We start from the raw sequence: 13,449 nt of genomic DNA, 5'->3' as shown, positions 1-13,449 counted from the left end.
AGTAAGGAAAAGTATAGACCAGTAAAGAAGATTCTGCCACCTTCACTTCTGACTACACAGAATAGGGCAGAGGCTATGCAGGTCAGATTGACCAACTGCTAATGAATAGAGACACAGGCATTGAAAGGTTACACCTGGGAACAGGAAACTAGCATGCCCTTCTTTTTGATGTCTGCCTTCTTGAATAGGAAATTCAAGGCTCTTACTTAGATGCAGGAAGGAGAATTCCTCAGGGCTTCAACATAAACCACCTGTACCAGCTCAGAGTCCTCACTGGGACTGGGGTCTAAAGGTCAGCAAACAACAAAATGTTCCTCTGCTTTCCATTTGCCATTGCTCACTGTGTTGCAGCAGCTCCCACAAAGGCCCACAGGAAGGAGGAGTCATGATCCAAGACACCACTAGTCTTTGGGAAACTCCCCAGCACAAACCTCATTCCAAATTTTAACAAGAAAGTGGCCTGATATGGCCTCTTGAAAAGTTATCCCCTCTTCTTGAGACTCATCAGTTCCCAAACCAAACTGCCCAACTATACCCAAGGATTTGACTCAACTTTACCCAAGGATTTGCTCAGTAAGCACCGTTCATACTATCCTCACAAAGCTCTTAGGAGGCTGACAGGCAGGTATAAAGATGCTCATTTTGTAAGGAAGGAAACAAAGCTTAAAAAGGTAAAAGACTCCCAGAAAAGTTTCCGAATTGTCATACCTGCTCTTTCCCCTCACCAGGCTGCCATTTCAAAAATCTTTTTGAGACTAGTACTGTGAAGATTTGCAGCAGCATCTGGTCCAAGGAGCCAACAATCCAGGACGCTCCCAAGCTTCACACTAACTATACACTTCAAGCACACATTTTCCAACAACCAATCATCCATTGAAAGCCAACCACCCTCCAATCTAATTCTGTCCACTCAAAAGCAATAGGGAAAACCCCCAGGGGTGAAAAACAGCGCGCCCCACTTAGGAAGTGGCGTGGCACTCGGGAAGCAGCCGGCCTAGTAACCGGGGCAGCTGGGATCCAAGTCAGGCTCAGCAGAGGCACAGACAGGCCTAAACGCCCGTTCCAGCGGCAACCCTGGATGCCTCTAAAATCCGCCGAGCTCCTGCTGGCACCCAACCCCCAGGCAATGAACAGGACCACTCACCCTTGGCCCGTTCCTCACCTGTGGACCTGCTTCCGGACCTGCAACCACTCGGGGCCCCGCCCCCCCTCCCGCCTCTGCAGGTGTCCCTAGTCCCACCCCTTGCACCCATGATTTCCCCTGGCCCTGGCTCGCCCGCCGTTTTGGCCTCACCTCGCAGACCCTTCCCGCTATCAAACACAGCGACGCTCCTGGCCCCGCCCCCTGCACCTGCGGACCCTCGCCCCACACGACTGCCTTCTCCAGCCCCGCTCTCCACACCTGAGCCCTTGCCTCACCGCCACCCCCACACCCCCAGTCCTTCATGCTCCCCGGGACCAAGGCCCCGGACAGGGTGCCTGCACCCAAAACCCGCCAACAAAGCCGGTTCCCCGGCCCCGCCTCCCGGGCCCAGGCTCCTCCCTCCCGGACAGCGGCCCTCGGGTCCCGCCCCCCGCACCTGCAGCTCCCTTGGGCCCGGCCCTCAGGGCCCCGCCCCGCCCCGCTCCTCTCACCGCCGCCGCCGCAGTCCCGGCCGGTCACCTTGACTCGGGCCGCAGTGGCTGCCGCCGCCTCCTCATGGCCCTGGGAGCGGCCCAGCGGCAGCAGCGCCTTCGCTCGGAGGCTGGGGCCGGGCTGAGCCGGGCCGGGGCCGGGCCAGGCGCAGCTGGAGCGCGGGCCGACGCGAGAGCCAAGCCGGTGCCCAGCCGCAGTAGGAACCGTCCGCTCCCGGGCTTGAGCGGCGGGCAACACAGCCAATCGGCACGCAGCGCCAGACCAGCACCCCCAACCAGCTCGTCGCAGGGGCGGAGACACGCAAATTGACCGGCTGGTCGCTTCAGTGCGCAGCCGCTGCAGCTGCGATCCTCTTCTGCCTGGGCCTTTGCGCGCTGGTAGACGCCGGCTCAGCCTGCAGGGATGCTCCGCTGCCCTCGTCACGGGCTCGGTGCCCCGCCACGCCCATTCTCTCCCTAGAAATAGCCGTGCATCTCAGTCCCGCACATCCTTCCAGGCTTCACCAATTCCCCCCTTAAATCCCTACCTAAGATTTATCATTTTGGACAAAAACATGGTTTCGTGAGTGGAGCATCACCTTAGTGCCCATTCTTTAAGACTGAGGTAGGCACGGAGCACAGAACGTCTGAGCCACAAGACACCTCCGAGATTCTCAGGTCCAGACCAATTATTTCACAATTGGACAAAGTTAGACCCAACCTGGTGAAGGGTCTTGCCCAAGACCACTCAAGGGCACACCTGGGGAATGAGCCTGGATCCTGCCTCCAGGTCTTTAGTCTGTGCCAGGTACGATGAGGTAGGTGAGCACAGAGGTTGTCATTTGCTTAAAGTTACAGTAATAATAAGTTACAAAGACAGTCAAAGCCAGGTCTGTGAAGATCTGGGAGTCCAGAACCACAGCAAAATCGTTCTGTGCCCCCACAGAAAGGACATAGAATACTCTTTCCTACTCCGAATGCTTCTTGGACGCGTAGACAAATAGAACATCATTTTCACAATTTTCAAATTAACTTTGCAATAACAAATAGAAAGCATATAGAAAGATTTGGTTACTGTGTTTCCCAAAGCTTATAGAAGGGGGGAAAAAGCAAGAAAAATAGAGTCAATAGAAATTAAACCATTTCTAAGTCTTGGAAGTGTCTTTGAGGGAAATTTCTGCTATTGTATTAACAGTGATCATCAAAGAATATTCTTAACTCTTTTACTCAAAGAGAACTAGAGGCTAAACAGGCAAAGGTTCTGCTCAGAGCCTTTGTATTCAGAAATATACAAGATGGGAGTTCAGTGCAAAAGTTGGAGAGACACATTGCCAGGGATCAAACCCTGGTTCTGCCATTAGTGGGCAAGGTACTCAACCTTTCTGTGTCTCCATTTCTTTATGAATGTAATGAAGATAGCACCCTTTTCAGACAAGTTGTTGAGAGGATGAAACTAAATGATATATGGAAGAAGGCCTGGCACCTAACAGGAACTCAGAAAACATTAGCTATTGTATTTACCTGTGTGACTTTGGGGAAGCAAAGATGTTTAGCACAAAGTTTGCAATACATGCTCACTAAATGGCATCTATTATGAGCTATCAATGTGCTGGAAGGTGCTACAGAAGCTCCTTCCCTCAGGAAACAGAGGCCTCCACCATTGCTGCCCTCACCTGTGGGAAGCCATTCTAACACGTGATCGGGTGCCTCCCGTTAAGGGTCTGAGGCACTTTGGCAAAAGTCGAAGTTTTTCCCGACCCTTTCCTGATGAGAGAGCCCATCTGTGTGGGGGTGTGCCTGACCACTGACCCCCGGGGCCCAATCACTGACCCTGACCTTGGAGTGCAGCCCCCCCTCAACCTTCATTGGATGGAATTCTCCCCTGAATCTCTTGTTCCCTAATAAAAGGCTAGTCCCCGGCGTGCTCTCTCTCTCTCTCCTGCTAGCCCTGAGTAATCCCTGCTGCCCTGCTGGGCAGGTTAGAGGAGCGAACCAGAGAGGAGAGCCGTCTCGGACCTAGCAATAGAAATAAGGTAACTGAGTCTTGTGTTTTATTTCGATCTCTTCTAACTAACTTTATGCCTAGAACCTCATTAATGAAACCACTGCGCAGGCCGCGTGGTAGACTCACCTGTTCTCCTAGCAGCGTAGGTGGTAGCCAGGGCTAAATTCCAGAATAACCTGATGGAGGATATCCTGGGCCAATGAGGGGAAAACATGTATACCCAAAATGTGAGAATTACCCAATGTGTACCAGCTCAACACAAGAGAATACACTGGGATTGGATTTTCAGCATGTTGGATCAAGGAAGCTGGAATATAAGACTAAGTAAGTAAGAAATCTTGAGATTTGAGATTTAACACGGTAGTCAGGGCCTCAGGGACTGGGGTGACAAAAAGAGTGCCCAATTCTCAGTGAACTAGAAATTCTGTATCATAAATCCTTCCTCTACCTGGCAGATGGTATAAGTAAACACCCTAAAATGGATATACAGGTGATTCTCACTAATCACAGATTCCAAATCCATATCTGTGAATTAGCCTACTTAGAAGAATTCATTTGTAACCCCAAAATAAATAATTACAACACTTCCATGTTCCATGGTCATGTATAGAAGATGAAAAATTTGAGTCAAAGTGCAGATTTCCAGCTGAGATCGAATAAAGTGACATTCTGCCTTTTGTTTCAGCTCTCATACTATAAACAAGTACATTTTTCCAATTCAGCACTGATTTTTGTGTTTTGTTTTGGTTTTTTTTTTTTTTTTTTTGGTAAAGTAGTCCCCAGGCATAGTGCTGAAATGCTGTTTAGGGTTCCTAGGCACAAGCAAGCTGTGATGTGCCTTACTGAGAAAATACATGTTAGATAAAACTCCATTTGGGTGCATATTACACACAGTGCTATCAGTTAAGTTTGATGTTAGTAAATCAACAACATGTATTTAGTAAGTTATCTTACTAAAACTTAGATAAAATAAGATCATACAGTAATGTTGACTGGTTGATAAAAATGTTATGATCAGAGGCTCACAGGAACTCAACTACTATATTTCCTCTAAGAGCAATAGTTTAGTATTTTCTCAATTAGCATTCACAAATTTTATATGACAAAATTACTACAAATAGTGATAAACAACTGTATTTTTCACTAGTAACCCTTCCAACAAAGGGTTGCTGGGAAACGTAGTTCCCAAGCTCTTCTGAATCCTACAATATATGGGAAAGTAGAAAGGGGAAATAATATTAACTGTTCCAGATAATATAGTGCAACAGGTAAAATCACTTGATGGCTTTGAAAGAAAATGTTAATTATGCCCTAAGCTTGGCAATGTACATATGCTTTTTGTTTCTTTGTTGGTGCTAAGGATTTAACCTGGGGCCTCACACATGCTAAGCACATGCCGTATCAGTGAATCATACCCCAGCCTCTACAATATCCATCTTTAGTCAATCAGAGATGGACATAAAGATGATCCTTGTTACAGGAGGTAACCAGAGGATCCTTGTCACAGAATCTACCACCAAATGCTATGATTCGATTTCACATGTGTCATAGGGACCTTATTACCTGTGAAAATGTGCAATAACTGAAGGAAACATTTTCTTAGGGCCAAAGGCATAAAGGAAAGATGCTAGGCTGTGAGAACTTAGAAGTTTAAGTTTCCAGTCAAGTAGAACTCAGGCCTTTGAGAAGGGGCACTTCCTGGCTAGTGCTGGTACCTCTGAGAGGAGATGCTGAGTCTGGCTGGTTCTGGGGGCACCAAAAGAAATGGGAAATTTGCCAGGTGTGATGGTACATGCCTGTAATCCTTGTGGGGTGAGAGGCTGAACCAGGAGAATCACAAGTTCAAAGCCAGCCTCAGCAACTTAGCAAGGCCCTAAGCAACTTTGTGAGACCCTATCTCAAAAATAAAAATAAAATAAAAAAAGACGGGGGATGTAGCTCAGTGGTTAAGCACCCCTGGGTTAAATCCCTAGTCCCCCACCCTGCCTCCAAAAAAAAAAAAAAAAAAGGAAGAAAGAAAGAAATAGGAAACTAGGAATAACTGCTCCTCCCACCAATAGGTGGAATCTGTCTCACAGCCATGCAGTTCAGGCTGGCCTTGTGTCTTACTTGATGAGCACAATGCAGTGGAGGTAACAGTATGGGATGTCTGAGCCCAGTCCTTAAGAAGCCCTAAAGCTCTGCATTTGTCCTCATGGAATTCTTCTAATTCCTTGTGAAGAAGCCCAAACCAGCCTGCGAGAGACACATGCCAGACATGAGACCACCATCTAGGGCTAGATGATTAACCACTGGATGACTGCATCTAGGTGACTGACTCCAGGAAAGTCTAAAAAAGGACCAATCAGCTGAGACAAACCCAAATTGCTGATCCACAGAGTCATAAGAAAATGAAACAGCAATTGTTTTAAACCAGTAAGTTTGGGGGAGTTTGGAACATAGCAATAGATAACCAATATAAGTATCTTCACATCCTGTGAGCATAATGAGAAGTACATTTACATATCTCTTCCCAAAGCCCACCTATGACCAACCATCTTCTAATTCTTTTCTTCCCAAACCCATGACATCCAGCCAAATCACTAACCACTGCCAATGAATCTATGTGTATCTGCACTCTGGCCATCTCTTAGTCTACATAAAGTGGACAATCATATGTTTAGCCCACTGGGAAGATTTCTCTTTATATCATCTTTCAGAGACACTCTTGAGTGGAGCTATAACTTTTTAGCAGTTCAATTCTGGACCTAAATTTGGATTATAGTAGAGGAGGCAATACAACAGGAATGTTATGGGCATTTGAGTCAATTATTCAAGCATCTGAACCTCTGGACATTCTTGAGCTCATTCTTCATATTATACCATTTCCACTTGATGATGGATCGCTACTGCCCATGCCCAACCTTATGGCTTCATGGATCAGATAATACTCAGTTTGTGATGAGCAGCTCAGTCACATGGTCATTCAATGGGTTCAGTGTTAAAATTCAGTTTCTTTTTTTTTAATATTTCTTTAGTTGTTGTTAGACACATGCCTTTATTTATTTTTTTATGTGATGCTGAGGATCGAACCCAGCGCCTTGCGTGTGCTAGGCGAGCACTCTACCGCTGAGCCACAACCCCAGACCTAAATATTCAGTTTCAACAAGGGGTCAGCAGTAAGATACGAGCTGTCTCCCCAAAAGAGAAACATCTACAGAAGGTATGGCTTTGCAAAGGTCTGTATTATGATTCTTTTACTGGGGCTCAGCAAAGTCTCCATAGAGCACAAAGTCTCCATTAGCCACATGCATTCAGAAAGTCATAGAATCTGCTAGGTCAAAAGGCCCAAGTGGCAGAGTACCTTCAGACCCTCTTGCTTTAGGTCCCATTCAAAACCACCATTCCACAGGTTCCCTGGTCAGTGGGTCAGGGGGCCCTCTTGAATATAAATATACAATGCCTCCCAAATTTATAAGGGCTCACCAAGCATTGTATCCCTTTTTAATGATAAGCTGTGTAAGTTGAAACATTTCTATTTCACATTGGAGGGAAATCCCAACATTCTCTAAGACCTCTAGACCCTCAGAAACTTCAATGAGGTGGTGGGTCCTGAATCACGGGGTCTGCAACTCCCTAACTGGTGCACATTTATAAGGCATGTGAAGTACTTGCTACTTCCTGTTTTTGCAGGGGGTGGGTGTTGGCACAGGGGATTGAACCCAGGGGTACTTACCCACTGAGCCATGTCCCCAGACCATTTTTTTTCCCTAGAGGCAAGATCTTGCTAAATTGATGAGGCTAGCTTCAACTTGTGATCCTCCTGCCTCAGCCTCCCAAGCAGCTGGGGTTACAGGTGTGCACCACCATGCCCAGGGCTACTTCCTGCTAAACAGTCTGTAGAGGAATGGCTCCTCCAGGGCACCCTGGTGACCTGCATGCATCCACAGAGTCCGTGCAGCAAAGACTTGAGTGGCAGCTTTCTGAGGCTTGGAAGAATGCCTTGTAATCCTCCTGGAGCACAAGACGATGAGAGGTTTGTGGAGCTGCCTTGAAACCGTCTCCCACTCACCTCTCTCTCTCTCCCCTGAGAGTTGTCACAAGACAACTGATCACCTACCAGGCTCTGATGAGGTATGAGTATTTCTAGGTCAATCCCCCAGAACAGAACTACCAAATCTCTCCTACAAACTGCTTAGCTACAATCTAACATCACCTTCTTAGAAACAGGGGGTCTCACAGCAGTCTTCTGCCTCTTTTGTTTTGATATGGTTGTTACTGATATGTGAGAGAAGGATCATGGGGTTGGGGCAGCATCTTTGGCTACTCTTCTTTGGCTAAGTAATAAACTGAATCTAAAAATGACTCATTATATGGCTGGAGATACAGCTCAGTTGGTAGAGTGCTTGCCTCATATGCACAAGGCCCTGGGTTCAATCCCCAGCACAACATAAATAAATAAATTGATTAATTAAAATGGCTCATTATAACCTTACTAATCATCAGCTAGGCATTGGCCTTGGCCTTATTTTATCTAGTATGCCTAACACCAGTGCACATGATTTGTCAACAGAGTGGGCCAGTGTGATGCTATATGCAATTTCAAGATAGTCAAGATCTCTAGGGATTAGATTATTAGACAGATAAAAGGATCTGAGAAAGCCCGAGACAAGACCAAAAAGATACATGGTCCACCACTGTGTTAGGTTAAAGCAAATTACTTCTGGTGGCCCCTCCAATTTTGCAGAGGAAAAAAAGATTGTTTCTCTAAATCCGTGTCTTCATACCAGATGTCAAGGACTGTGTTGATTTTACCTGAGTAGAGATTCCAGACCTGGAACAGTAGTTGCAATTGGAGTAACCATTCTGTGATAAAAATTTTATAAGTACATATATATGATCTTCATCCCTGAATCCTGGTACAGAGCTCTTAAAATCCTTGTCATTTCCCAAGTGACAGGGGTGAGAGGAACTCCATTTATTGTTAAGATTATATCCCTTTAAGCCAGGCCTGGGTTTAAGCCATGGAGTTGGATCTTGATAGGCCCCTAGATAGCTTCAGCAAGGGGGATGTTTACCGAGGAAACAACCGTGTGTTGTTTAGAGACTTGGAACTCTAAGCCAACACCAAACCCCTAGGGAGGGGAGAGAGGCTAGAGATTGAGATTGGTCACCCATGGGCAATGTTCTTACATAAGGACACCTCAAGAAAAATCCCATAAACTATGGGATACAGAAAGTGTCCAAGCTGAATACATCGCAGTGTCAGAAGAGTGCCGAGCCCAGAGGCCGCAGGGCAACTCTTTACCCCTTCCCCTATGCATCTCTCACATGTGGCTGTTCTTGAGTTGTAGCATTAATTAAATTAAAAAAAAAAAATGGGGCTGGGATTGTGGCTCAGTAGGTAGAGCGCTCGCCTAGCATGCGCAGGGCCCTGGGTTTGATCCTCAGCACCACATAAAAATAAATGAATGGAATAAAGGTATTGTGTCCAACTAAAAAAAATAAATATTTAAAAAAAAAACAGTGATAGTAAGCAAAGTGCCACCTTGTATTCCAGAAAATTATCAAACATGAGAAGGGGGCCTTGGGAACACCTGGTTTATAGCTGGTTGACAAAAAGTACAAGAGGCATCTGAAGGGGTGTAGTCTTGTGGAACTGAGCCCTTGACCTGCAGGGTCTAGTCTAACTCCAGGTAGGTAGTATCAGAACTGAACCAAACTGTTGGATACCTCATTGGTATACCCAGAGTTGAAGAATTGTTAATAACCATCAATAATAAATCCCACATATGGTGTCAGCAGCCTTGTGAGTAGAAATAGACCACAGTATATCCAAACCACAGATATTCTTCAAGACTGTGCCTTCTGCACAGGCCAGCAGGAAAATTAAGGAGGGGTGAGATGGGAATCACCACCCTGGTAAACTTCAAATCTTTCTTGGCACTCTCTTCTGCATTTCCCCCAGGACAAAGTATTTCTTTTGTTTGAGTAACCTCGTGAATGAGAGGAATTCCAGGGGCTTCCCCTTGGCTCTGCCTATCATAAAATCTTCTCCCCACCAGTTAGAGAGCCCATTTGAGGAAAGCTAGGGAAATGGCAATAAAGTAGGTCTATGAAGCTACTGAGCCCACAGTGACAAAGACTTTGGCCAAAATTCCATTTTTCCCCCCACCTGCTCACCCTAGGCCCTTGGTGGGCCACAGTGGTATTTTATGTCTCCAGGAACCAGCATCTATTTAGAGTCTTCAATGGACCAAATGTTCTTGTCGCCCCAATTCATATGTGGAAATCCTAACCCCCAAGGTGATGGCATTTGGGGATTGGGCCACCTGTGGAAGGTAATCAAGTCATAAGGGCAGATCACACATAAAAGGGATCAGCACCCTTATATGAGAGACCCCTGAGAGATTCCTTGCTCCTTCTATTTGTGGGGCTACAGTGAAAAGATGGCTGAATGAGGAAGCCGGGACTTCACCAGCACCAGTGCCAGCACCTTGGCCTTCCTAACCTCCAGAACTGTAATAAATAAATTTTGGTTGTTTATAAACCAACCAGGTATATAGCATTTCATTATAGCAGCACAAACATAGGAAGATGGAGCCAGTATCTAAGAGTTCTCAAGATGCACAGCCACTTACTTCAGCAAATTCTGGAGCAAGTCCCTTGAAGAAGGCTGGCAGAGGAGACTTAGAGTAATGTCTTGTGCCAATGCAGCAGAACCCTTTCTTGAGGAAACCTGACCTCTCCTCCACCGTGGAGGTTGAGGGCTATGAACTGGCTTGGTTCTGGAACTGGGTGAAAAGTTATAGCTTTGGGGGGTACATCTATGATAGGCAGAGCACTGTTTAGCATGTGCAAAGCCCTGAGTTCCACCCCCAGCATGCCCCCCAAAAGCTGTGACTTTCCATTGTGGAGACTCAAGTTGAGTTTCTGGGCACCAGAAATAGTTCCTATTATAGCGAGTCAGGCAATGTTTTTTAGCAGCCTGCTTATTTCATGCTGAGGAATACCATGATCAATTAACTACTTCCAAGTTCCATATCAGTCACAACATTCTGATCACCACTCTGTCCTTGCTGCCTGCCCACGGTGGCCATTCTGAGATCCCATTCTCTTCACTAAACCCATGTTTTAGTCAAACCACCAAGTACACAGTGCCCCTTCTAGCTGCATGAGCCAACTCAATACATCCAGACTTACTGGTAAATCAGTAGATTCAGTCCTGTCCAGTGTGGCATTCTGTCCTCCTGGGTCTCACCATTGCCAAACACATTCCCCAGGCTTTTTGATACAAATTACAAAATCTGGGAATCCTCTTACAGTATAAACCACTTCCCTCCAGACCATGCTTTGTATTCTGAAGTATGCTGAAGCCTGACTCTAGATGTAATTCTAGAGATGATTAATCTGGGGAATGATTAAGTGGTGGTTGGAGTGGATCTCAAAGAGAATAGTCATCCTCTTAAAAGGGAACTGTCCCAGGTGATATTATTGCTAGTCTTCAACAAGGAAATGCTTTTCCCTTCAGATATGGAAGGACAAGCTTCTTCCTTCCATGGAAGGGAAGGAAGGATCAGAGGCTCTTCAGGGTTCAAGATTCTCAGATTTCTGAATCTACTTTGATGCTCCCTCAAGGATTCTCGGTTCCATTTTTTTCTGAATCAGTGCCCTGTTTTCATGAGAAACATAGCAAGTCTTGGAACTCAACTAACAATTCTGCAAACCCAAAATTAAATTTGGGTCTGATTTTCACTGAGGTTAACCCCTGTGAAAGTGGTCAAAATCAAAATGGAGTCACTTATGTTGACCTTAACAAAAAACTAATAAATAAAGCCAGGAGGCTAGGAAAGAGGGGGTTCTTGTGCATGATCATTTGTGAGTAACTCACAAAGGCTCTGCCAGAACCACAAGCTTGGCACAGAGGCCACCACAACCATATACAAAAAGTACTCTGCAAGGACATCAGCCCAGCAACTGTACGACCCTTGACATCACCCTTGTTGTTAACCACTGTGGCCAGAGATTGTTAACATCCCCATTTTTGCCTTTATAAACCTGCCCTCGCCTCACCTCTTTTTTTTTTTTAATCTGTATTTATTTCACTTATTTATTTTTATGTGGTGCTAAGGATTGAACCCAGTACCTCATAAGTGCGAGGCAAGCGCTCTGCCACTGAGCTATAACCCCAGCCCCTTGCCTCACCTCTTTGATAAGCCCATGGTTGATTATGGCACAGGTATTCCCCTGGCAACACTATGCGATTCCCAAATAAAACTTGGAAATTGCTTTGAACACTCTACACCTCAAGAAAGAAGGGATTCATAAAAGCTCTTTATTCTCTGACCATGGCTTGAGGGGTCAGCAGTTTCTTTCTGTAAGTGCTTCACACAATCAGGAAAAGCCATCGCCGTCTCAGTCCCTGAAGTGATTATTCCTACCTCAATGGTCAAGCCAGTGGCCATGTGGTCTCCTAAGACGGTGCTTTAATAGATATTTCATCAAAACTAACTTGGAATGAGCATTTAATCAATAGCAATGCAGCTGGAGGCCGGGGGTTCCCAGTCTACCATTTCCCATTGGAAGTGGGTCAGCACTGTACTCAGGATCAGGAACATGATCAGATCCTCCAGAATCCCAGCTTTGAGAAACCAGTCAGAGTCCAGGCCAGAAGACAGAAACCACAGTACTTGTTTAGGCAGAGAGAATTTAACTTAGGAAATGAGTTAAATATGTATTGGAGGTCTGAGAAGAAAGAACCACTAAACTATGAGTGTAAATAACTGTCCCTTGGGATGGGGAGAAAAAAAAAGGTAGTCTTTGGAATAATCAGAATCTGGAAGTTTGGAGGAGGACCCAGGTTAATACTGGGGAAAATGTATTAAACACCTATCTCTGTGTTTTGCATATTGGCCTGTTTTTCTCCTGAGATCAAACATATTAGGGTATATTTCACATAAAATAAAACGTGCCCATTTTAAATATTCAGTTTGATGAGTTCTGACAAAGCCATACATCCAGGTAAGCACCTAGCAGTTATTATTTTATCTCAGTTACACATAAGTCTGTGAGCTGTGCAGGGTCAGAGACAATAAAGATCTCCTTTCTGTGTCTCAGTGCCCACATGGCACAAAGCCCCGTATTATCAATGAGGCACCTTCTGGAAACACTGACTCCAAGGGAGATGAGACGATCCTCTGAAACTTCAACTTTAAATCCAAGTGGAGGAAATCAGAACTAAGACATGTAATGATACCTTAAAGACAGGTTGACTCTCAGCCCAAGAAAACTTGACTGAAAAAGAAAAGGTTAACAGTCTAAAGAAGAGATAGATCTATTACATTCACTTGAAGGCGGGTTGCTTGGTCACTGAGGACCTTACTGGAAATGCAGAGCTTAAGAGCAGGACTGTGCCTTCTACATGCCCCATCTTAGGCCAATGCTTTAGACACCTTGGCCTTTTTCAGCTGTCCATACATGCTGAGAATCCTCCAGCCTTGGGACCTTTGCACACGCTCATGCTTCTGCCTGAATTGCTATTCATCCCTACTCCCTGCTTACCTAGTTAACACAGGCTTCTCTCAAGTGTCACTTCCTCCAGCGCTTCCCCCCACCCTGAGGTCAGGTTTCACTGCCATAAGTTCTCATAGCTCCCTTTTACCTTTTCTTCACTGTGTTAGGATTATAGACTATGTCACCATGTGATGGCCGTTTCTCCACTGCTGAACTCTAAGCTTCCCGCAGGCCTGGGCTGTGTCACCTTTGCTCACCACTGTGTCCCCTAGGCACAAGTTTGCATAATTGACATTCACTATCTAAAGTATGGCAAGCTCTGAAGTCACACTCCATCT

General features: G+C 45.7%; 1 protein-coding gene across 1 annotated transcript in view; it reads right to left on the bottom strand.

The window, feature by feature from the left end:
• Positions 1 to 1,838, bottom strand: part of Ralgps1 (Ral GEF with PH domain and SH3 binding motif 1) — a 253,995-nt gene extending 252,157 nt beyond the window's left edge. The window contains exon 1 of the mRNA XM_026386271.2: positions 1,636 to 1,838. The gene's annotated coding sequence lies outside the window, so the exon portion shown is untranslated. The remainder of the gene's footprint in view (positions 1 to 1,635) is intronic.
• Between the last annotated feature and the right edge of the window lie 11,611 nt (positions 1,839 to 13,449).

The sequence above is a fragment of the Urocitellus parryii genome, chromosome 4, assembly GCF_045843805.1.
Source record: "Urocitellus parryii isolate mUroPar1 chromosome 4, mUroPar1.hap1, whole genome shotgun sequence".
Lineage (NCBI taxonomy): Eukaryota > Metazoa > Chordata > Mammalia > Rodentia > Sciuridae > Urocitellus > Urocitellus parryii.
This window is presented reverse-complemented; position numbering and strand designations above follow the sequence as displayed.